Raw genomic sequence first — 26756 nt, forward strand, 5'->3', positions numbered from 1 at the left:
AATTGTAAAGTTTGCATCCATTTTGAAGCTGAAATGTTTCAGACATTTAAACAGAGTATTCTTGTGAACATTCAATTTAATTTAATGTATTAATACTTAACCAATGCATGTATTGATCTAGATTAAGAAGGTATCTATCCCAAGAACAATCTCAGTTAATATTCTTTGAGATTTGTAGTCTTCATACAAAGCAGACTGATTAATCTGGCAATTAATACATTTTTGGAAAAACCTTCTTTTGCTACCCATAGGTTACAAGTAGACTGACAACCATTCACACTACTACCATAGTTAGGGGTCATTCAGAGTTTTCAACCAGTGTAACGTGTGTAAGGGATGTATGAGGGAACCGGAGTACCAGAGAAAACCCACAGTAGCCCAGGGGTAACATGCAAACTCCTCACAGAAAGAACCAACTTGATATCGACCCCTCAAACCCCAAAACGATGAGGCTGACCACTGGACCACCTATACACATGTACATAGTTCCCTAAAACTATAAATCAAACATTTCTCAATCCAGTTTTTGCACGTTTCCAGCACAAAAAAAGCCCAAAGAAAAGTATATTACGTATATTTTAGGACACGCTGATAAGTCCGCTCATCGCAAGAATAATCGGCTATTTTTTGACTATCAAAATGACCATTTGTGGGAACCCAAATATACACACCCCAAGTCACAGACACAGTTATTTTTTTATGCGCATTCACATCCATGCACTCGCAAAGACTCAGAGGGCAGAGGGAGGCACTCATATGATGTAGTGAGCAGTGCAGGAGTTGAGACAAGGTGTTGTAATTTGTGCACAAAAAGCACACAGAGGGGGGAGGAGCCAACAAGCAACGCATACATTATTTACAAAGAAGAAGAAAAAAAACTGAAAGAGAGTTAGAGAGAAAGCCACCATTAAAATGTCAGCACTGCTCCGGGCAGAGCAGCCGAGGAGGAGGCGGAGCAGGCCGGACGGAGCGTGCCTGTTATTAATGGGCCAGACGAGCACAACCCAGACGCGCGTATAAGAAAAATAAAAAATAAAACAGGACCCGGTGCCCCCTACTGGTAAGGAGACAGACGCCTGCCAAGAGAAAAACGGTGAGAATGAGGAAAATATACAAATTGTGCAACATGCAAAAGTAGGCTTTCAGGATTTTAAATGAGGATTGCATCAGAATATTTCATAGCCGTATTGAGTTTGCCTTCAAGAATGTGCTTTGGTTTTCAAAATATGCTGTTTTAGGAGGTTAGGCTTTCAAATTATTAGTCTAAATAAGGTTTAGGGTTCCGTAGTGGTTTAAATTTAAGGTTTCAAGGCAGTTGGTGTCTTTGAAGCTGAGATGTGGTTTAAATTTAGGTTTCAAATTCGTACTTTGAGCAGGAGAAAGGGTTTCAATCGGGTTCAGTGTTTCAAAGTAGGGTTTACATCTTAGTTTTCTAATGCGGATTTAAATCTTTGGTTACGATTTTCCATTAAAAGTTGACTTTGGGGTTTTCAAATTCAGATATAAAACCAATATATATAATATTATTGTTGCCTGTTTTACAACCAGGCTATTTTTGCTTTACAAATGGCTTTAGTGTATTTTTCTTTAATTAGTATTTAACCTAAACCCCTTTTAATGCCATCTTTTAAGCCAAGTTTAAAATCTGAAACAAGAGTTAGGTTCTTAGGGCTTGGGTGTTGGTTTTCAACAACGTTTAGGATTTTAAAAAAAGGGTTTGTATCCACAGTTAGCATTTTAAAGTAGGGTTTCAAGTTGAGGTTAAGGTTTAAGAGCTTTTCTCAGCTGTTGGTTCTCTTGTCTGCAAACTTGACAGTAGCTACGAGTTCAGCACATTCATTATTCATTGTGTGATTAAAGTCTGCAGTTGTGCAAGAATGCAGTAGCTTGCTCTCTCTACATCCAAGCTGTCAATCAAATGGAAAATGATATCTATACTTGGCTTTTAGGTGAAAAGGTTTTGCAGTGATTTCTGGTAAAAGTAGAAAGTACTTTAGGGTGATGCAGTGAGAAAAACAACACTGAATATGAATAATTCATACGCTTGGAGAACAGGAGTTGTTGTGCAATAGGTCAAAGTTGAACTGCATTGCGATATAAACAATAATGGCCTCTGATTGGTTTACACCAAAGGAAATAATATCTCCAACTAGTAACAGATCAATGGTGGCATATTAAAATCTAAGTACCTTTCTGTGTATTTGCCAGAATGGCTTCTATAGACTTTTTTATATCTACCAAAATTGTAGTAATAGAAACCAGCTTTGGAGTCTAAATGTAAAAAAGATAATAAACTAAAACACCCAGGACAATAGAAATGAACAAAATAGCTTAAAAAGCTTTGTTTTTAAAATAAGATGGCAAACTGGGGCTGTTATTTGGGGATTTTTTTTGTAGGTTTATTCCATTTGAGACCTCTTTTACCAAATAATATGTTTCTAAAAGTAACTGTTCCCCAGACTTGAAGTTGTCCAAAAAAAGTCAAGGTATTCATAAATTCCGAATCCCAAAGTATCATGCTAAGTTGCTTCTTTTTTTTAAGGGGTTGGGCAATGTCGCCGTTGAGCCCGCGGGCCGATTAGAAGCAATTTCTCCATCGCGAGCGTTGGCGCGGCGGCGATACACAACGGAGAATTTCCCCACTCTCGGCGGTCTTCGCTTTGTAATAACGCCACGGCGCTTTAATGGATCGCTTGGCGGATTTAACGTGAACACATAGTGTATTTCTCAGCGCTAACAATATGAAAGGATAAAAATAGAGAGGGAGGAAATGATACTTGTGCGGGAAAGTGGAATCATTTTTTTTAAACTTTTGTTTTCGTGGCTTTTTTTTAATAATACAAACTCATAAAAGAATTCCAAAAGGTTCGACTGCCGTGAGGCATGGTATCAAAGCAATGAATGTGCCCGCCCACAATGCCGACATGACCAAAAAGTGAGCTTATCACAGTGATAATGTCGCCGGTGGGTAGTCAGGCCAAAACCTTGCTAAATAATCTAATCGTTATCATCTCCTCATTATACTTATCAACAAAAGATCAGCTGCTGTGATGTTTTATATGCTAATTGCTGGTGGCCTTCTTTGGGTGCGTAGTCAACAATTCCATGCAAATGGGGAAATAAAACAATTTAGGATCTTTTTTTTTAACACGCTCACAAATGAAGATTTTGTATCTGTTTATCTTCCATATGATGATGTATTAATGGCATTTTTTAAATTAATTTAATCCCCTCAACTCCTTTGATAAGGTTTACCAGATAGAACTATTTTCATTACTTGGAACTACCGTGACCGGACGTTTGGTCGCCGGATGTTTAGTCGCTGGACGTTTGGTCGCCGGTCTTTTGGTCGCCGGTCAAATGTACTTAGATATTAAGCAGTACTTAAATATTAAACAGTACTTAGATATTAAACATATAATTTTGAGAACTGGTTTCAACAGTAAACTCTCTGCCACCATTTGACCGGCGACCAAAAGACTGGCGACCAATCGTCCGAGCACCGGAACTCCTCAATTAATTCAGTTAACTCACTATTACAGGTATAACTCCTAAAATTCATGCTGATAGAATACAATATGAATACATTGGAGAACTATGCTCCATTTGTCAATACTACCAAACCTAAGCAAGATTCAACTATATTGAAGGCAGTTCAAAGACTTTAAAGAAAATCAATATTTAAAAAAAAAGTACATTATGATTGATTTTGATAATTTCCATCAATTTGATTGGTTAATTTTGCATTGACCCCTACTCATTATAAGATAGTGCTTGTTTGAAAATGTAAGCTCTTAAGTACATGAAGGCAAATTATTCAACAAAAAAACATGTCATGAGGAATAATTAAGGTTGAGAAACACACCCAAAATGTGTTTGCTAATGGGTGCGAGGGGGCGTGGCCCCGGCTGGCGAGATTTCATCAGGAAGGAAGCAAAAGCGGCACTGTAGACTTGACATCCCATTAAAAGTGTGCGTACGTGTGCATGGTGTGTTTGTTGCACATCCATCAGCGAGCGAGCGATCAATCGATATCCAACACAAAAGCTCATTGATGACGGACAGCTCTTGACAAACATACAGCATTTTTTTTCTGTCGAGCTTAGCAATAATCTCCAAGGTCAGCGCCGGTCGCTCCGCCTCCTCCTCATTCCTCAACACTCCTCATTTTGTTTTGTTATTCCTTCACAAAAGATGCCATGCATTTTAAAGCGCCCGCTGTATTGTTACTTGTATGGAAGGCGAACAAGAAAACATGTTGAACAATTGACAGCCAATTGCCTCCCTCGTCACCCCCGTTGTCTCACGCGGGCGAACGTCTTACAGAGAAGGTTGATCTAAAGAAATTCACTGTTTCAATACACAATGGCCATTCCAGCACATGAAAGTATGAAGTATGAAGTATGAAGTATCAAGTATCAAGTATCATAGAGTATCAAGTATCAAATATCAAGTATGAAGTATCATCAGGTATCTCAAGTATCAAGTATCATCAAGTATCAAGTACCATCAAGTATCAAGTATCATCAAGTATCATCAAGTATCATCAAGTATCAAGTATCATCAAGTATCAGGTATCATCATCAAGTATCATCAAGTATCAAGTATCAGGTATCATCAAGTATCATCAAGTATCATCAAGTATCATCAAGTATCATCAAGTATCATCAAGTATCATCAAGTATCATCAAGTATCATCAAGTATCATCAAGTATCATCAAGTATCATCAAGTATCATCAAGTATCATCAAGTATCATCAAGTATCATCAAGTATCATCAAGTATCATCAAGTATCATCAAGTATCATCAAGTATCATCAAGTATCATCAAGTATCATCAAGTATCATCAAGTATCATCAAGTATCATCAAGTATCATCAAGTATCATCAAGTATCATCAAGTATCATCAAGTATCATCAAGTATCATCAAGTATCATCAAGTATCATCAAGTATCATCAAGTATCATCAAGTATCATCAAGTATCAAGTATAAAGTATCATCAAGTATCATCAAGTATCATCAAGTATCAAGTATAAAGTATCATCAAGTATCAAGTAACGACATAGTGCAACATAACTTCAAAAATAATACCAACATTGGAGTATTTTAAAGCTACTTTTTTTCAACCCTACCAAACTCCAACCTGACTGCATTTCCAATCCACCAGAGAGTAAACAAACAATATTAGCGGTATGTACAAGTAATGCCTGGAATTAAACGACAGATCAGAAAAATTGCAGTATCCAGTTGTCGTATGATGAATGCCATCTGGCCTTGTGTGAGAACCTTCCTCATTGAAGGAATGACTACAGGTGTGAGTGAGTTATGAATGTTTGGGGGGGTGGGTGGAGTTAGTGGGGGGGGGGGCTCCACTGCCACCCCCAGCCCTTCATACGAGGTCCCCAGCCGTCCCGTCTCGCTCCGCCCGGGGGGCGGCGCTGCCAGCTGGCAACGTGAGTGATGCTCCATTAGGGAAGTGCTGCTGGTGAGTGCGGATCGCTCAGGTAATTAAAGGCAAAGCAAAGCAGGCAGACCAGGCGGGCGGGCGGCCGCTGCGGGCGGGGGGGTCGGCCAGGGGGGTGCTGCGCCCAGATTTATGGGGCTGAGTAATGCACAAGCTGCAGCCATTTTGCCTTCTAGAGGCCTCGCTGGCTTCCAAATAGTCTCAGGAGGCGACGACTTCCTCTCCACTCGGATGCATCCTATTACCCGCCCTCCCTCGCTTTCACTCCTTCTTCTTCTTCTATTTTTTGTCTTTATTTTTATTTTCTTTTACTTCTGCCTTGCAGCCTCGCAACATAAATCAAGCGTATTAGCATATGGATGAAAATGTGCATTCTGATTGGTTCTTCAGGCTCCATGAGAGATACTTTGAGGAACGTTAGAGTAGGACAAAAACAGTGGTTTTGCGAAATGGGCCCATGGACTAAGGCAGGGGTCGGGAACCTTTTTTTTTTTTGACAGAGAGAGAGCCATAAACCATTCACATTTTATAATGTTATTTCTTGAGAACCATTCTCAGAATTGAAAAGTAAACATATATGAAAATGTGTGATTTTTTTTGTCATTTCACCACTTTTACAGTACAAAAAGTCTCATATTTTACCTCTCAGGTTAGTAGAGAGCCATATGCACCCATGGAAAGAGCCATATATGGCTCCCAAGCCATATACATCCATGAAAAGAGCCATATATGGCTCCCGAGCTATAGGTTCCCTACCCCTGGGCTAAGGCATTGTTGGGAGCAACTGAATTTGACAATACAGTTCTCTACTAAAACAGTACTATGAAAGACGGTACAAATCGTAAAATCTACCTATGAAAACTTGATGTCAAGTCCTAAAATATACCATGCAACAATATCTACATGTTACCATATCTTGCGAGGTCAGGCAGTACATTTCCGATAATTCTAAGGAAAAAAAAAAATCTTAATTAAGTGATAGTCAACGCAGATTATTTCTGCTTAATTGCGACCCAAGTGTCTGATGCTTAACTTTTAAATGAAGTAAAATGTCAAAGTGTAGCAAAGCCCTAAGGCCATCTCTTTAATTAAAAAACACTCATGTTACTATTTGAACATTATAGGAGGGCTGGCAGTAAATGATGGTGTTTCACTGCCATTGACAACGATAGACACCAATGGCAGCCAATGATTAAAAAGTAAAGGTCATCATGGGGTGTCATTATAAATTCCTGGTGATAAAAGTAACACAGTCAGCGAGTGGGCACAAACTCACCTTTCCCATTCAAGTTAAAATTGAACTATTCAATATCCCTATTCATGAAGTTAACATTAATTACAGCATTATGCTTTTGTCATTCAGCATTAAATGTAAGCTAGTGTGAGTGTTTTTCTATATTAATATTAGCCTTGGCTCATTTTCTGCTTGATAAAAGTTTTAATGTAACCAAAAAATATGAATGATTCTGATTTATTTTTGTTGATAAAGGTGTGATTAACTTAAAAAAATGGTTTTCATGACTATTTCTCTCAAAATTATATTTATGAGAGAGAGTTTAAGATCTAAGAGAGAAGTTTAATATCCAAGTACTGTTTAATATCAAAGTACTATTTAATATCAAAGTACTATTTAATATCCAATTATTGGCTATCTAAGTACTGTACAATATTCAAGTACTGTTTAATATCCAAGTACTGTTTAATATCTAATTACTGCTTAATATCTAAGTACTCCTAACTATCTAAGTACTGTTTAATATCTAAGTACTGTTGAAACCAGCTCTCAAAATTTTATTCATGAGAGAGTTTAATATTTAAATATCTACAGTACTTAGATATTAAACAGTATTTAGATATCAAACTACCTCATGAATATAATTTTGAAATCTGGTTTCAAAAGTAAATTCACCATTTGGCAAAACCAAAAGACCGGTGACCAAATGTCCGGTGACGGTTGTGGGTACCATTGCAATCCTAAAATGCCATTATTGCATAGTACAGTAAACAAAACTGAATATAGTACACAGTGTATCACTTTTAAAGTTATGTATCTTAAAAAAAAGAATTGTATGCACTTATTTGCAACAGTGGGGGAAAAAGGCTTGTAACGGTATCTTTTAGCCAGCTGTTGCATTAGTGATGAATTTAAGTGACCATTTGCAACTTCCTGTTTGATAAACCACAAGCCGAAGCAGCGGCTTGGTCATCTCTATCAAGATGAGCCCGCGGTACGGCTCGCCCGCTTTTTCTCTGGCCGAGATAAATGTGCCTGGGAAATCGGAGAAGGGATGAAGCAACAAAAAAAAAAAGAAGAAGAAGAAGAAGAAAAAGATGATCAAGGTCGGCGGCCGCCTTATCGCTCGCCTCATTACGACAAAACGCCATCGTCAGCAAGCTGCGATCTTCCAGCGTGGAGGGAGGAAATGAGTGGACGAGGAAGACGAGGAAGGCAAAGATGGGGAGGAAGAGGCCAAGTCAAAGAGATGCTGGTAATTGAGATCAATTAGACAGAAGAAGATACTCGTGAGGAGATGATGATGTCGGTAAGTACAAGCTAAGAACATGCGTTCACTAAAAGCAGCGTTATTGTGAATCCACTTCATTCGTTAAGTAATTTCTTTTTCAAATTCTTTATGACCGTATTTGCAGGAGTATAATGCGCACATTTTTCATAGTTTAGCTACGCCTGTAACTTAGTATCTATGTTTTTTTATTTTAAATCTGACCCCTAACAGCTTATGTTGTGTTTTTTAGGCCCAAAGACTGTTAATATATTAACACAACAGGTGTTTACTATTTAGTATGTTGTTCTCTATTTTTACTCTTACTTTAAAGTATAATATTTGATAAATATTGCCTCTGAAAATGCAATTTATACACCCGGTATATGTTTTCCCCATTGAGGAGTTTAGATCTGGGGATGTCATAGTTAATCATGATTTTTTATAGAAAATAACGAACAAATTTTATAAATATCATGACTTTCTCCCTCTTATTTGGAAATATCATTATTTTTTTTGTACTGTTTTGCACAACGGAGGTAATCAAATCATGCTTATTTATCCTTAAAAACACTTGTTTGCTGTTATTTATTAATGTTACATTAGTATATAAAAAAATACATTAGCATGATTCCGTAAAATATGGACCCTGATTTTTTTTTTTTTAGGAGTATGAGACACAATGAAACGGAGGGGGAAAAAAAAAGGCGCGTGACTGGCCCACTTCCGCACGGCGCTCGATAACGACCCCGAGGGCGGGCGGAGTCATCACGCCGGCACGTTTCACACCAAAAGCGCCACTGTCGTTAAATCAATAAGTCATTAGCTTTAATGGGATAAGCACTTTGAAAACTAATTGAAAACAGCTCCATTGACTCCCGCCTTGCGCCCCAATAAAAACTCCAGCGCTGGCCACACCGTGTTGCTGCTTGTTCCATACAAAGCCATAACAACAAAGTCAGTCCATGTTGTGCCACCAGACAAAAGACATCCTTCTGTTTTTTTTTTTCTATTTATGTTTAGTTTTTTTTTTTTCTATCTGTGTTTCTGTGCCACTGAAAGCAATGAATTGGGAGAGGTTGGCAGCCGCTTTCTAGACTACACTTTCCAGTTTCTATGTGAAGTCAGCTTTAAAAAAATACTATACTATACATTATTTGTAGCTTTAGCTTGTTTTTTTGGGATTTATATGTGCAGGTTACTGATTTTTTTAAATGTATTTATTTGTAGATTATATTTTCGCCAAATTTGTTCACTTGGTGTGTTGACAACCAGTACATATTTTGATTTTATATACTTATATATTATTAGATTCTCTATTTTTTGGAGTTCTATTTGGTCCTGAATAATATCAGTTGATTTTTACAAACATATATTTTGATTTTATTTATTTATATATTATTAGATTCTCTATTATTTGTAGTTCTGTTTGGTACTCAAAAACAGTTCATTTTTACAAAACAAATATTAATATTTTATTCATTTATATATTATTAGATTTTTTATTCTTTGTAGTTCTATTTGGTCCTCAAAAATAGTTATTTTTTACAAAGAAATATTATGATTTTATTCATATATATAGTATTAGATTCTTTATTCTTTGGAGTTCTATTTGGTCCTAAATATCAGTTATTTTTTTTTACATACAAATATTTAGATTTTATTTACTTATATATTATTAGATTCTCTATTCTTTGGAGTTCTATTTGGTCCTGAATATCAGATAATTTTTACAAAAAAATTAAACACATTTCTTGTTGTATTCCAGCTCAATTGCACTCTAAATTTAAGCCACCAGCGGATTGTCGGCGTGAAAAAGTTGAAGTTTTGCGAGGTGACGTCCCCAACGTGAGCCTCAGGTGAGGCGGCAAGGTGCTTCCCGTCAAGCGCGCCACTTCCCAGCCGTCTGTCTGCGACGCTAATTTGATTAGCGACTGATTAAAGCTTCCCTAATGCAGTCACCGCCACGCCACGCTAATGTAATAGAATCACTTACGGCTAAAACAGGTTAGCTTAATTGGCGGGAGGCACGATGCTGGGATTTGCATTCAATTATTTATTTGCCATGCGGGGCAACTCCCAATTCCATTACGCCATTAGACGTTCACGCAGGCAATTTAGACGCCATGCATTGTTCAAGGATACCAAAACAAGTCACAAATGTTTAATATTATTACTATTATTATTATTATTGTTTGTTTTCCAATGCAATAGCTTGTAAAGGGAAAGAACGCATATGCAAAATACTGAAAAACATCGGAAATGTCAGTAAAATTGCCAATTTTCCACAATTGTTCCTTTAATTTATGTTTTTTTTTGTTTAAACTATGGAATATCATGTAAAGTAAGACTAGTTATGTGGTTTTAGAGTAGCTGGTAAAAGTTTGCTTCTCTAGAAAATTGAAGTGTCACAGCATAAGCTCAACATTGGAATTTTTTTCACTAACGTTATCTTACAACAACATCAGGAAACACGATCATACAAATAAGATCTTTATCATACATCTGCCAAAGCTGTCAAACTATGTGCTCTTTTCAGGAAGCAGCACAAGATGCATACACACACCAACACATACACACTTTTAAGTAAAAATAGAAACAATACTACTTGATATTGGGAGCTGGCGGTATTTCACTATATACTGTTTTCATATCACGTTAAAAAATACAAAAATAATGGCATATATCTAGTAATATTGGGAAATATGTTCATATTTTACTCAGGAATCCTTATGTATTCTTCCTATAATACAAAAGACATGTCTAATTATATGAAAAAAAGCAATTAAAAAGAGAAATATTTGCCATGCACTTAATATTTTGAGTTGGCGGTATTTCACTATATACTGTTTTCATATCAAGTTAAAAAAATACAAAAATAACAGCATATAACTAGTGATATTGGGAAATATGTTCATATTTTACCTAGTAATCCTTATGTATTATTCCTAAACTGTAGATAAAATATGTAACGCAAAAGAGATATATAATTATATGAGAAAAGCAATAAAAAAAGAAATATTTGTCATGCCTTTGGCAATTCATGTGTTTATGATAGTGTTGTTGTCCCATTCATTCATTCATTAGCACTTCTAACATTGCTTGTTGGCTAATCGTCCTCAGTGTCATTACAGCACGTAAGCCAACTGGTAACCTTGTTATCTGATGCCACTGACGCGCCTCAACACTTTCATTAATTAATTTTGCCAGGCAGGTACAAGTTGCATAGTTTGGACGACGGTAAATGTACATCTAAACATGGGGAGTTATTGATTGGAATAACTTATCTAAGTTCAAAATTGGCCTGTTTGAATGGAGAACTCTAGAAAACTATAAATCCACCAGTTCTGCTTTTACAGTATTTTTTTTTACAGTACTATCAAATCTTGTTTTTCTACCAATTGCATTTGTTTGTTATCTTATTGAACCCTTAAAATAAATGGCGGTGGTGATAATGAATTCCTATCTAGCGAGGAATTGGCAGGGCGAATCAAAAATTCCCAACGACACAATGAAAACAAGGAAGAGAAATATCTATCTACCAGCAAAGGGAACAGAATTTCCGCTTTGTTCTGATGTCGCCGGCAATCATGGGTTTATTTACGTACGCCTGCTAAAGATTAACCTTCATCTTCGTCAATTCAGGAAATTAATTCATCGCTCAAGCTCATACACATCAATGCAGATCAAAAATGTACACCATCAACGTATATCAGGCTTGGCATATCCCACAAGCCTAGCTTCTGCTTTTCTAATAAATATTTACATTCTTTTTCCCTGAGTTTATCTGAATGATCAAACAAAATTTACATTTATGTCACTTTCAGACTGAATTATTAATGACAGCATTGATTGCATCCATAAACACGCCACCGTGGTGCCGCAAAAAAAATAAAAAATAAAAGATTCCATATACATCAGGAATATAGCTTGCGGGAATGGACGAAAAAAGAAAAAATCGAAAGAAACCCTGACATAAAAATCCGCAAAAAGTCGAAAAATCCAAATAAAATCAGGGCGAAAACGGCAAAAGTGAAGCAGGCCGGTACCCGCGTCCCCGCTTGGCTGCGTTTCCCCGAGCCAGAGTGCATAAATCCGCCCCTCTTGACACTTGCAATCAACAAGGGCCGAAGTGAAGCGTGCGTAATGGCCGCTTAAGACGGGGGCGCGGGGGTGCGCCACGATTTACGGCAACAATTATAGCCCCCGCAAAAAAAAGATGCCCCAAGGCGCCAAGGGGGTGATCGGAAAAAAAGGGGTGCGTAAAGAGGGTTGCGGGGGGGTTCAGCGTACCTATGCTGCCACTTCCATAAATTCCAGACGGGAAAAATTGAAGGGATGATCAACACGCCACCTTTTAAACTCATTACGATCAAAAGATCTCCACTCTCAACGACGCAAGTTAATAAGTTCATAAATTGCGAGTAAATATGTCCCTGCTTTGCTGATGAATATTTACAATTTCTTATGTGAATGGTCAAAGTCCATTTGCACTAATGACACTGAGAGGCGGACATTTTTTTAATGATTGCGCGCACCACATTGAGCTTGACTTCCATAAATACGCCATCAAAATATATTTAGTAGACATCAGTCTTTCGCCAAGAGAGATGGAAGGACTTAAAATATAATGATGTTCTTTGCCATTTTGGTGCTCAGACTTTTGGGCGCCTTAGTTTTTACTGTGTAATATCTAAGTACTGTTTAATATCTAAGTATTGTTTAATATCTAAGTACAGTTTAATATTTAAGTACTGTTTAATATCTAAGTATTGTTTAATATCTAAGTACAGTTTAATATTTAAGTACTTTTTTAATATCTAAGTACTGTTTAATATCTAAGTACTGTTTAATATCTAAGTACTGTTTAATATCTAAGTACTCTTTAATGTCTAAGTACAGTTTAATATCTAAGTAATTTTTAACATCTAAGTACTGTTTAATATCTAAGTATTGTTGAAAACAGTAGGTATTTATACATTAAATTTTGAGAGCTGGCTTCAACAGTACTTAGATAATAAACAGTACTTAGATATTAAACAGTACTTAGATATTAAACAGTACTTAGATATTAAACAATCCTTAGATATTAAACAGTACTTAGAGGAAAAATCTGGAATGCATAAAAGATAAGGCATTTTAAAACACTATTCAACAAAATAATGTAACATTTCCCTTCACTGTGCAATTGCGAGATGTAACATTACAACCAATTTGTCCGGCTAAACGTTTCCGCCATGGAAACCAAAAAGAAACCGCTCTAAAACGATAACATCTCTTATTTGGTCCTCCTAATAATCAGTGAACTTCCCTCCAGTGAAGGTCTGATATGCAATTTACCACAAAGTGAAATCAAATTGCTGCCAATTAGCATTTCAATGAGCAAATTCATTTAGTGTCGACGAGAGCAAAAAACAAAGATCACGCCGCACTGTCAAACCTCTACCTTTTTTTTACCCCCCCCCCCTCCCACACACACACACACACACCCGATTGCCCCAAATTGAATTAGTTGAATCAAAGGTACACTTGCCGACTCAGCCATTACCTCTTTCATCAAGAGTTACAACAAAAAAACAGTTACGAAAACTTTACAGCAGCAAAATAAGAAAGTCTAATTAGACCCGGAAAAAATATGACCAATAATCAAATCATATTTTGTACAGCAGGCTTTGAAATGATATAAATTCAGTTCATATTCTTTCTTTCTTTTTCTTCTCTGTCTTTGGTGTGTATTGCCGGAACACGGTTTCCCCCCAGAGAGTGGATAGGAATCTAATTAAGTAAGATCAATACCAGCGTGAATTTTCTCTGTCTTTTTTTGCAGCACTGCGGCGACTCCCGCCTCATTTGTCTGACTCTCCAAATCTCTGCAAATGTTTCTTTTAGAAGGTCGCTCGCTCGGCTAAATACGCTCGAAAAAAGGAAAGATACACATGGCGGGTATGACGAGAACCCGCTTGAAGGCTTTACGTCTAATTAATGTAAACATACTTTAGCTGTTAATGTTTAGCGCACTGTGAACTTCCCGGGTTCTCCATTTTGCCAGTTCATGTATTTTAGAATACCATATTTTCACGACTATAAGGCACATTTAAAAGTCTTACATTTTCTCCAAAATATACAGTGCGCCTTATAATCCAGTGCGCCTTATATATGGAAAAAACAGAAAACCAAAAACCAAAAACCACCACTGTCGGATATTAAAAAAAACACAAACACCTGAACTGAAACAATACTGTTAAATATGCAGATGCCATCTTAGTTTACAAAATCTTCCATCATATAGCTCCTCCCCCACTGCAAGATTTTATGCAAAAAAATCCAAAACATCAACAATGGCTGACTCTAGAGGTACAGTAGTGAGTGCTTCATACCTGGAAGTCAATAGCAATTACCGTATTTTCACGACTATAAGGCGCACTTAAGTCTTAAATTTTCTCCAAAATAGACAGTGCGCCTTATAATACAGTGCGCCTTATAATACAGTGCGCCTTATATATGGAAAAAATGTCATTCATTGCGTGCGCCTTATAGTCGTGAAAATATGGTATGTTGCATTCAGATGAAAATATTAGTATTAGAATCCTATATGTAGGGAAGAGTTTAAAGAAAAATACTACGTTTTTTTTCAAGATATCCCATTACGCGTAGTGGAATGATGCTGAATTGCGGAAAAAAAAGAGGCTGACTTATTCAAACTCTGACGGCATTCTGGTTCTCGTTCATCATTTACCATCATCCATCTGTCCTAAAAAAAAAAAAAAAAGCTGCTTTCCAGAAATTTCCTCGTCAGGGTTTGTCAAGACAAAAAAAACAACCGTGGAGTTTGCACAAAATGGACTAGTTCATATTGAATTCCAGGGGAGTGAAGTTTTCAGATTGATGAAACATATTTAAAATATATTTGGTATTGATTTGTGGAATGGGAAGATGTGGCCTGAATCTTGATAAGTGGATTCTAACAAAACGAAAGACTTTAAGCAAGTGGTTGTGGGTTTTTTTTTTTCAGGATACATATTCACCAAATGTATTATCTAAAATTGATAATTTTAGCCTACCTTTTTGATGAAAAGAGCCAAACACAATTCATATTTTCCAATATTATTTCTTGTAAGCCATACCATGAATTTAAAAGTCAAAATACATACATGAAAACGAGTCCCTTTTCATTTTTTTTGTATTTCACCACTTGTAAGTGGAAAAAAATGAATATTTTATGAAAGATTCTTATGCTGTTGCCAATCAATGAGAGGATGTGTTCCAAAAGAGTCTACTGCAAAAAAATATGAAGATTAAAGCAGTTCTAGATGTAATATCTCAATTCTGTCACCATAAATTTCCATATTTTAGCTCACAGGTTAGCCAAATGCACCTATCAAAAGAGCCATATGTGGCTCCCGAGCCATAGATTTCCCCCCTACCCCTGACCTAACTGGTGGCAAGGTCTATTATATTTATTAAAATACACCTGAGCTCAATCACTATTGAATTTTCTAGTTCAAATGGATTTGAAATCTACCACAATAAACGCCAACCAAAAATAACAATACTTTTCAAGATGTCCTCCAATCACAAACAAGAACTAACCCTTACCAAAAACCCACGCCATGCCCCCAGTGCGGGAAAAGCTGACTCGGCAAGTGAGATAAAGATGAGCCAAAATGATCCAACATTTTTTTTTTTTTTTACCACTACCAAGCTTTCCGTTAATTAGCATCGGCGCTGCTCGTAAATCTGGCCCGACTTTAAAATAATGTAGTAAAATCATATTTGGCGTGTGAGTTAAAAGGATTCCTTTGATGAAGTGACCTGTCGTGTGAGGAGAGAGTGAAACAGGGACAACGCTCGTAAATTGCGCCTTGCCCGAAGGCAGCGCCGGCGTCCATCAGCTCAACTCGTTCGGGTCCCTGACACAAATCCTGCCTGCCGTAAATTTACACCAAGAAATGGGGTCGATGGCACCGCCCTTCCTTTGAGGATCTGTAACTGCCGCCCCCCTCCCCACCGGAATGAACTCTGTGGCTCATATTCGCCGGCGCCCACCGGGGGGTCCTCATCCCTTTCACAGGGGGATTTTGACACTGACATTTTATTGACGGTAGCCGCCGCTCCAACTATATTACAGCCGGCCCAAAGTCCCCCAACATATATGTTGTTTTAATTCCATATGTGCATGTGAGCTTCATTATGGGATGGCAATGTCGCCCACCTGCTTCGCATGGCTCTTGCCTGACATTCAACATATTTTGGGGGGTTTTAACAGCCACGATATGAAGTCCCTTTGCATATGTTGGAATAATTCCAGCAGGTTTGGAACTATTGGACCCCTGATTGGCTCATCCTATTTTTGTTTATGTTATTCTAAGGTATGGTAGCGCACATTCATTCTAACACAGGGGTCGGGAACCTTTTTGACAGAGAGAGCCATATCAACAATTCACATTTTATAATGTTATTTCTTGAGAGCTATTCTCAGAATTGAAAAGTAAAAATATATGAAAATGTATGATTTTTTTGTCATTTCTACACTTTTAAAGTACAAAAAGTCTCCAAATTATTTTGACAACATTGCTATGCTTTTGCTAATAAATCAGTATCAATGATATGCATGCACAAGAGTTATAAAAAAACTAAATTATGATTAAAGTGGTACTAAAGGGAGTTCAACAGCAGTGTCGCTACTATTGGTGTTGGGACTCAGTTCTCTCACCAGTAATTTGCATATTTCACCTCTCAGGTTAGTGGTGATCCATATATACCCATGAAAAGAGCCATATATGGCTTCTTAGCCATATATCCCCTACCCCTGCTCTAACATATTGACATCAACACCGCTACACCATGTCTATTTTGACTAGGATAGTGATTGGATCCCTGATTTCTTCCCACATGAACATAAAGCTTTACTATCCCTGAAGCGCATCTGTCAAGTAACCTACCAACAAAAATGACCAAACTATCAGAGGAACCTTTTCAATAATCCCCCCCTCTTGCCGCTAGGTACCCTTTTCGCCATCCATCGGCATGGCCGACTGTCCCCGGCGCCATTAAGAGCCTCTTGAGCGAGCGCTTGTGTGCATTCAGCACATTTGGGGCCGGATGGATATTGGAAATGTCAGGACATTTACTCTTGCTTATACGCAATGCCACTGAGCCGCCATAGCATCACAGCTTGTGTACTGCCGCATGTATTATTCATAGCAGGTGTACGCCGCTTACTCCGAAGCGGGCGGCGTTCCGTAAACACGAGTTAAATTATAAAGGCGTGTGTTGTCGTGACACCGTCAACGCCGCTCCTCCCAATTTTTCCTACAATCTTCACTAATCGACGTAAATTTCCACAAGTTTTGTCAAGTACATGCAACCCCTTAACTACACCAGACACGTAGTAACACTCTGAAAAGATTACGTACTCTCTCACAATCCGTTTTACGTAATCAGTCGAAAATCTGACCGTTTTCGCAACAAGTTTGGCCAATTTGACATTGATTTTTTCCTCATATAAAGTTTCTAACACCAGTCAGATGTTTAAACGCAATCAATAACATCTCTAATTTACCAACAAAAAATTGCTCATGCCTTTGCAGCATACGTCCGTGTACATTATTCATGGCGGGCATTAAATTATGGAAGTACGTGTCACCACGATGCACGGACCGACTTGGAAGGGGCAGGGGGCCGGTGGGTGGGCGGCTAAGTCAGCAACCGTGGTAAAGATGCATAAAAAGGCCAGTGACCTCCACCCACTAGATGAACTCCCACCTGTCAAGTGTCCTATCACCTGTCTGACATGGCACTGTGTCACAATACAGACTGTTTAAGACACGACAATATTGTAACTACTACTACACTACAAATGTAGACCATCTTAATAAGATTTATGTTCTTAAATGTAGCAAAATCATTTTCCCCAGCTTGTTATAAGTGCTGTGTTTGTGTTTATTAAGCATATACATTTAAATATAAAGTATTTGAAACTATATCAAGGAACACACTTAATAAATATGTTATTTTATGTTATCTGATTTAGTAGTTAAAATTACCAGCCACCGGGAGATTATTTCACTTATTTATTATAGATTTATATTGAATATTAGTTTTAAGTAGCTGTTTTTTGAAGTAAAGTTTTACTTGATATACAAAGTAGAGTGGACTTAAAGGTTAGGTAACTTTTCTTGTTTTAAGGTTACAACAATTTGTGCAATATTTGGTTAAATTGCAAAGGCAAAACCTTTAACCAAAGGGATTTTTCTCAATAGTGTTTTTGAATGGCGGATGAGAAGAGGAATGTTTACTAAGCTGTCTACTTTTTTTTTTTTAAACAAAGGTAACTCCAATCAGATTTGCTGCAGTAGTTTTCCTAATAAAGTTTTAAGTCAATTTTAGAGTTAGGTTTAGATAGTTAGAGATTAGTGTTAGGTAGTCGGTCTTGCAGTGTGAAAGAATATGGTAGTTGGCGTTATCCTATTGTGTGTTGGCGATGTGGCTGAACGCTGTTACTGTCACCTCAGTGGTTTCTGCACGAAAGAAAAATAAAAGCTCAAAATGGTATGTACACATCGTCTTCATGTCAGAGTCAAGCGCCTCTGGCTCTGATTGTCAAGAGGTTGGCCTCCTTTCACCCTCTTAATGGCCCACGGCAATGGCCTTGCAGGAATCGACAGGACAACAGCAAGAAAATGTGGCAAACATCTTTTCACCCGTCTAGCCAACTCCAAACAAAATACTCCAGAGAGTTATCCAAGACGAATTCAAATGTTGAACGGCAGCAAACCTGAGCAATTGACGGCAATAAACGTCCAATCCATATGGATTGGGCAGCAATTAATCCTCCTAGTCTAACAGGATTGAACATCAACTGCATTAGACAGTAAACTAATATACCAAGCTAAACCTTCAAATTTATTAAACAACCTTTACTTGCCACAGATAAAGACTTCAAATAGACCTGACATGGAACAGAACTGCTGTTTTTCATTTTTAAATTATTAATAGGTTATCTAATGTAAGATAATATTAATAACGTTTACAAAGTTCCCCTTTACATTGCCTAAAAAAAAAATCTGATTAAATTACACACAGCCAGGACCAAATACGCAAAAGTTTAATATCCCTCAGATAACCTTTATATGGCAAACGTAACATCACCTTGACATATGGCACCAATAAGCTGAGCTAACTAATATGACACCTCTAAGTTGAATACTCCCCACTTGGCCTTGACAGGCCACCCATAACCTTACTACGGCAGCCCTAATCTGGGCCGATCTGCGGAGCGCCGGCGTTTCCTAATCGCGGCGCCGCTCGTCACGTTAATGGAGAAATGTGATGAACTGCGCCCATTCCGACGGGATTCCGTCGAGTCAGGACTCGGAGATGAGGAACAGGGGGTGGAGACGCTTGAGGTCATGGCGTTAACAAATATCTCCTCATCGCAATTAAAAAGCATGAACCTAGTTTAGAACCTCATTTAAATCTCTAACTCAGACCCAAAAATCTTCACTGAAAAGCCATTTCAAAAGTGATTTGCTCATTTATAATTTCAATTTAAAGTGCTAACAATGATTGAAACCCGGATCGGAAATCTAAATCACGTAATTTTCTTTGAAACCTGAAGTCTTGGTACTGAGTCTTGGTAAAGAGTCTTGGTAAAGAGTCTTGGTAAAGAGTCTTGGTAAAGAGTCTTGGTAAAGAGTCTTGGTAAAGAGTCTTGGTAAAGAGTCTTGGTAAAGAGTCTTGGTCAAGAGTCTTGGTAAAGAGTCTTGGTCAAGAGTCTTGGTCAAGAGTCTTGGTCAAGAGTCTTGGTCAAGAGTCTTGGTAAAGAGTCTTGGTAGCGAGTCTTGGTAGCGAGTCTTGGTAGCGAGTCTTGGTAGCGAGTCTTGGTAGCGAGTCTTGGTAGCGAGTCTTGGTAGCGAGTCTTGGTAGCGAGTCCTGGTAGCAAGTCTTGGTAGCGAGTCTTGGTAGCGAGTCTTGGTAGCGAGTCTTGGTAGCGATTCTTGGTAGCGAGTTGTGGTAGCGAGTCGTGGTAGCGAGTCTTGAAACCCTGAAACTGATATCTTATTCCAACCCTGATTTAAAACCCTTACGGACTGAAAATCTGAATTCTGATACTCGTTCTGCCTCGAAACTTGACTGTAAGCCCTACTTTGACACATTAACAAGACGTCCAATACACGGATTACTTGTTTTCCTTTTGACACCACTGCATTCCCATCTTGCAATTGGTAGACCAAACTCTCCAGCATCCCCCCTTAACACCCACCCGCCCATTGGTGGTCCCGTGGGTGACCCCAGCGGTACTTTGAAGCACGTCATCGCTAAGTAAGGTTGACACACCGAGAGATGAAAGTCTTGTCATTCATTTGCATCCAACAATCCACATACGCTAATGTCTTAGCGCCTTTAGTTCAATTTGGAGGGAGCGGGGACGTGATCGCAGACCCCTGGGGGCCATTTAACGGATCGCACCAGAGGCCCAAAGGTGTCCCGAATAAGCTCGCTATCTCCAGCTTGGCCTTCATTGCTAATGCTCAAAATTGAGCACAAATACGAAACGTCGGAATACGGTAGCGCCTCAATACGCCAAGCCCCAAAAGTACTAGCATTTGGCATTTAAACTTAATAAGCCACACGTGACTTTAATATGCCACACGTAATCTTAATATACCTCATATTGCATATGCTGCATATAACCTCATTATGCTACATACAGTATTAATATGCTACACATAACCTTAAGATGGAACTCACCTGAAAGTTTAATTTTTAAGCCTTAGCAAAAGGATAAATAAATTTAAAATAAAAACACTTAACCTTAAGCCATTGGCTGCCCTTGACAGCAATAGTTGTCCCATCCATTGTTGAATCATTACCATTGACATGATAGATGTCTAATCCATTTCAATTGGAAGCCCTAGTATTATAATAGTGGGAATAAAAACTAACCTTAATGAATAATAACTTAAAAAAATGGTAGTTTGAGTTTAAAATATTATCTTTTACACACAATATATACAAGAAATCTTAATTTTCCACATTAATACGCCACTTCTGACATGGTATCATTTGTCATTTAAACCTTGTTAAGCCAAAAATACAAACAATATTTCAAACCTAACCTTAATATGCCACATGTGACTTAGATATGTCACACATAACCTTAATATTCCTCACATAATTTTAGCATGTCGCACATAACCTTAATATGCCGGCCCCGATATGTGGTACAGTTTGTTGTTCAAACCTGAAATAAGCTACATGGAACCTTAATTAAGGTCTTTATAGTAGACATATCATTAATATGCAACCCCAAAGAAGCCACTAGAGAGATTTCACTACTAAACAAAATTTCCTGGAAGATTTCCAACCATTTTCAAGGCACGTCACTACGTAATTTAATCAATTGAAGGAATAAAACAGATGGGGAAATCATTTAGGGTCTTTGAAAAGCGCCAAACAAGGAAATATGTCTGGGAATTTATACTTAATGACGCTTTTAAAACATTCTAAGCTAATTTTCATACAATCCCTTTAATCACTGCCAGTCTCTCCCAGTTCAAATTGATTGCACGCCAATGTCAGTGCCTTCAACTTTTACTTTACAATGTTAATTGCTTCCTATTGTTGACAATGTGTCATTCTACTTTGTCAATGTTTTGTCAAAGCGACCAACTTTGCGTTAGGGTCGCAGACAGCGCCGAGCAATGAATGGCGCCGCCAAGGTCGAGAGTCCGTCACCTGGCAACCGAGCGGCGCATTGGAAACCCTTGAAAAAAGGTGTGTCAATGGAATCCGCTTTTGAGCGCACAGTAGGTTTTCTCAAGTATTCAGCAAGGCTATTTAGAGAACAATAATTGCTTGCTATGGATTCGCCTTCGATGGATTTCACCCCAGTGACCGATACATTCAATAGTGGACGCGTTTTGGAGATCAATGCCAACTCTATCTTGCATTCGGCTTATTGCTTGTTGTTTTCCGGCAAGAATGGACAAAAAAAAAAAGATGGAAAACATTTGCTTGGCTGAAATGACTCCAAGTGCCAGTAAGCTCGAAAAAAAAACAAAAAAACAATGAAAAATGAAACAAAACTAGCGTGTCATGGCAAACTGCAAAGTGGTTATGATAGACTGTGTACTAAACAAGGCAGTAGGAATACAGAAAAAGTACTGTCGAATAGAAATGGTAAATTACAGTAAGAGGATGTTCTTTGGCTGTATTTAATATATTGACTAACAGGGAAAGGAGGGATTGGAATTTTACTATAATTAATAAAAAAATACATTTGAATACAAAAAGTGACAATACGATACTGTTAAAAAATGTCTAAAAAATACTTTTTTAATGTTACCACCTATTATTTAGGGGTAAAATCTTGTTTCCTCACAGTAAAATTAGAAGAATTAATCTATTGAATGTATGGTCATTTTTCCAGTTGAGGAATGGACCAATCAAAATGCATCACCAGACTTTGAAAGAAAACATGCAACCCCGCCCGCGTTTTAGTCTTTGACATTACATTTGCATCAACACCGCTGTATACGACCCCCGACATGCTGGCGTTGCTGCACTACTTTGGCCCCGGTGAGGAATTGGCAGCCATTTTTGCGCTTGATCCCTTCGCAGATGTGCGCCGGCGAATGAGCTGGCGTGGACGCCGGGCGCCGCTGTGTGCCAGATAACAAAGTTGAGCATGACGGACAGATGCCGTGCTGTTAAAATGCTTCCAACAAACCTCCAACGCCACACAGACATGTTTAATAGACGTCGGGGCGGATTGACCTCACACCCAATGAAACGTTTTTGGTGAGATAGATGGCTCATGTTACAATGCCATTGACTGCAATAGATGTTCAAGCCATTTTGAATGAGACGTAAGAAGCGATTGGATGATGAAAAACTGAAAAATTGAGAAAACGGGTGTAAAGATATTGAAATAAAGGCAATAATGTGGATAAAATGGCTAAAATGGGGTAGTAAATTACACAAAAAAATGTGCAATGATGTTGTTAATATGTGGGAAAATTGTGGGAATCTGCCAAAAAGATGTTCAATAATATTAGAAAGTTTTTGAAAAACATATTTTACAAAATATGGAGAAAAAATATGAAATATACTACAGGTGTACTATGTACTGATGGTCACAAGATCATGCAAATATGTTGGAAAAATAGTAATGTGTCATTAAAAAGCTGGTGTAACTGTAAAAAAATAATAATAATAATTAATAGAAATAATAAGCCATAACGATTGATAAAAATGCAAAAAAAAGTTGAATGTTGTTGCACTAGCATTGCGACGAAGGTATTTGACAGCGTGACAGTCCCTCCCCGCTGCCCTTTAAAACATTGACCCTCTCCGCACTACTGCCGCCCCTTCTGATTAATACCAGCAGATGGTTATTGGCACGCGCGACACTTTTACCGATAGGTCGCCTGCTTGACCCTCACCGCTCACACATTCATACCACACAAAACATACACACAAGCGCCCCAGGATCGAAGAAGTGGACGGCAAGTGTCACCGCTTAGGAAGAAAATTAGTCTGTTTGTTTATATTTTTTTATATAGAGGGGCATTACTATGGTTCAATTGGCACATGTCAACCAGTATTATTAGATTTGACAATTTTGGGTTTAAACCACGACTCCTTAAATCCTACAAACATATTTTTTAATCAAAAACATGCGGATTGTGACCCAATCCAAACAACATGTGATACATATCGCCTGTAGCTACAATAGTCTGTTATGTGCAAAAAGGTGTGTGACTTCAAAACGGGTTCACACCACCATGCGGACGTGAACCGAGAACCTAGGCACCAGAATTTCATAGTTTGTATTCACACCAGCTCAAAAAGATGTACACCAAACAGTGCATGTGTGAATTCGCCCTAAAGCTCATGACTACCTTCCATGGAAAACAAAACTGACCGCATTACAATTCAAGTTCAAATACTTCATACTTAGGCAAAATGCTCGCCGCTGGACAAAAATCAACAACAGATTTTCACTATTAAAAAAATATCCACCACAAATAGGACCGCTGCCTTATAATTCACCAGGACTTTACTTTGTACTTTTTACTTAAATGATGAGTATGTTAATACTTTAGTCATTTTTTTTTCTTTATGTTTCATATGTACTATTAACGGATGCACTTTTTTACATGTATCATATCTTGTGCTGACCCGGCCCATCTGTCATTTTTTTAAAGTCAATGTGGCCCCCAGGCCCAAAAGTTTGCCCACCCCATAACTATACCTATAAAATACAAATGATGTCATCTACAGCTTGTTGACAACACAATCACATTAGCTCACATAATGGTCATGATGGAATACCCGCTGCCAGATCTCCCAGTCTAAAAGTATTGGCTGTCCATCCAAGTTAGTGTTGAGTGTTAAAAAACCTGAATTTCCTATATATTTATATACATACACATACACACACACACACAAACGTAGTGTATATTCAGCACTGCCTGTGGTGTAGATCACATTTCCCGAGAGCCACCCACACAACACACACACAGCCCAGGGCACAAAAGGCCACTCCACAAACAAAGTCATTTGTAACCTGCCATGACACACACCCACACATGCGCGAGGGTAACACAACCCCCGCATGTTGATCATGGTCTCCCCGGGAGAAGGATCATAATGTCAGGCGTGAAGCACGCCGCGATCCATACATGCTCTCATTCCAATATCTATCGATGCCATTTAGCGGCCGTATTAGCTGCGGTGGCGGCGCAGGTAAATGTCAAGAGTCGCCAGGAAGGTGTTTCCATGCAGTAATTGGACTCAGAGGTGCCGGCTTGCTATCGGAAGCTTGAAGTGAAGTTTAGTCAAAATGGCCTAAAGCTGGTGGTCTCAAAGTAAAAAACTTCGGAATAGGCTGTAATGAATGTGCAATTACACAAATGTTCTTACTACTTAAGAGCTGCTTTAAGACCAAATTACTAGTTTGGCATCAGTAGCACACATGCAGTGACATTAATTTATTATTTTGTGAGATGAGAAAGACCGAACGGAGATATTTTTAAGATAAGTGAGAAAAGATCGTTGTTTGTTTATGTCACATTTGCATTTAAATGTTATTTATTAGTCCTAACCATCAGACACTTGATTCATATTTGCCGTGTTGTTCAAAAGTATTCAAGAACTCAGTGAACACAAGTGTGACCTGACAACAAGAGCACTTTTTGTCCTTGCCGCTCTCACTTCCTTTTTTCTCTTGAGTTGCTGTTGAAGCTTGTGTTCGCTTTTGCTTACGGCGACAAACTCCCGCAAGCGTCTTACCAGATAAGAGTGGCAAGAAGCACACGTCAGAGCCCATCGAACTTACTGCGAAGCTGGGATCAATTACAACGCAATTACGACGGGACACAAATACAGTCCGGGTCCAGCTACTGTCGGCACTGATCCCAAAAAGATAAGACTGTGAAGAATGGTCTCCCAGAACGTTTCGCTCATGTCAATGAACTCTCCATCGAGATGGGGGCCACAACCACTCTGAAAGACCACTTTGCGGGCGGTATGGTCAGTCGAGATTGGAAAGGAAAACAAAGGAACAGAGGAAGACAGATAAAAGTTCCTAACCCAGCATTCTGAAACCCAAACCCTTGTTTGAAACCCCATCAAAACACTAAACTTAACTCCACTCCTATCTTAAATCCCTTAGAGGAAACCCCAATAGTTGTTTTAGAGGCCAATTTTGCCTAGAAACTGAGATTTGATCAATACCCTAATTGTAAAGTCCTTATTGGAAACGCAACCACGTGTTTGAAACCCTACACTCTCCTAATCCGTGAATGAAACTAACGATGCAAGAAGAAAACAAAGAGCGGTGAATTCGTAGTGCCGCGGCAACTGAGCCATCGACTGCTGTCAGTTAGCAGCATGCTAAAGAGTGTATTAAGGATTAGAGGGGATTAGCGCTATCAGATCACTGGAGGGTTATCAGCGGTCGCGGCAACATGGAGCTGGCGCACCCCGACCCCCGCCTACCCGCCAAGCAACTCCCCAAAGTCCCGGTTCGAGGCCGCTTATTAACCCATTAAGCCGTGCAATTTACGAGTTTGGAGAAACAATTAAGGGCTGTGATTTTTATTAGCGGCATCATAGAGTACCTCCTCCCTCCCTTAACGCTAGCAAAGTTAGCCCCCGTCTCCACCGAAAAGGCGGCCCTGTTCGGAATATCATCGTGATTTAGGATGCAAAAGCGGAGCGCATTAAAACAGCTCGCGGCTTCTATTGCGAGCTCGCCCCGACACAAAACCAATTTAGCCGGCATTGATCGCTTTTCAAGCAATTAGATTTCCATTGATGGAAAAAAAAGTACAGGCCCGGTCTTATGAGGGTCCTAGAGGGGAAACCGGGGTCCTGGCGTTGTGATTTGCACTTTTATTCAAGATGGCTGACCGGACATAACCCCGTAGGTGAAGCCCCCGCCCCCCACCGTGCCACCGCTCATCATTCGGATAGCGGGACAAAGCGGTAAAATGTCGCATGAAATAGATGGCTAAGTTTCCAATGGCTTTGTTTCTGCATTGTCGGCTGATTCTTTGGCATGCGGAATATCGAGCGGCCAAGCGAGCAGGAGGGTTTAATACAGGTACTGTTCAGGTCTATTTTAACGGAAATTTAGTTGTGTTGCTCACCTGGACAACAAGTGAATCAGGTGTGTTCTACCTAATGCAACAGGAATCCTCGATCCCCAAAATGAGGTTCAATACCGGTCTGGAATCTAATGTGATTTGCATACGAACTAAAAATCCAAATGTGGTT

At 38.7% G+C, this 26756-nt stretch overlaps 1 protein-coding gene across 2 annotated transcripts in view; it reads right to left on the bottom strand.

Moving 5' to 3' along the window:
- Window positions 1–26756, bottom strand: part of rbfox3a (RNA binding fox-1 homolog 3a) — a 257697-nt gene that overhangs the window by 98242 nt on the left and 132699 nt on the right. The gene's annotated exons all lie outside the window — the stretch shown is intronic.

Source organism: Stigmatopora nigra, chromosome 15 (assembly GCF_051989575.1).
Source record: "Stigmatopora nigra isolate UIUO_SnigA chromosome 15, RoL_Snig_1.1, whole genome shotgun sequence".
Classification (NCBI taxonomy): Eukaryota; Metazoa; Chordata; class Actinopteri; order Syngnathiformes; family Syngnathidae; genus Stigmatopora; species Stigmatopora nigra.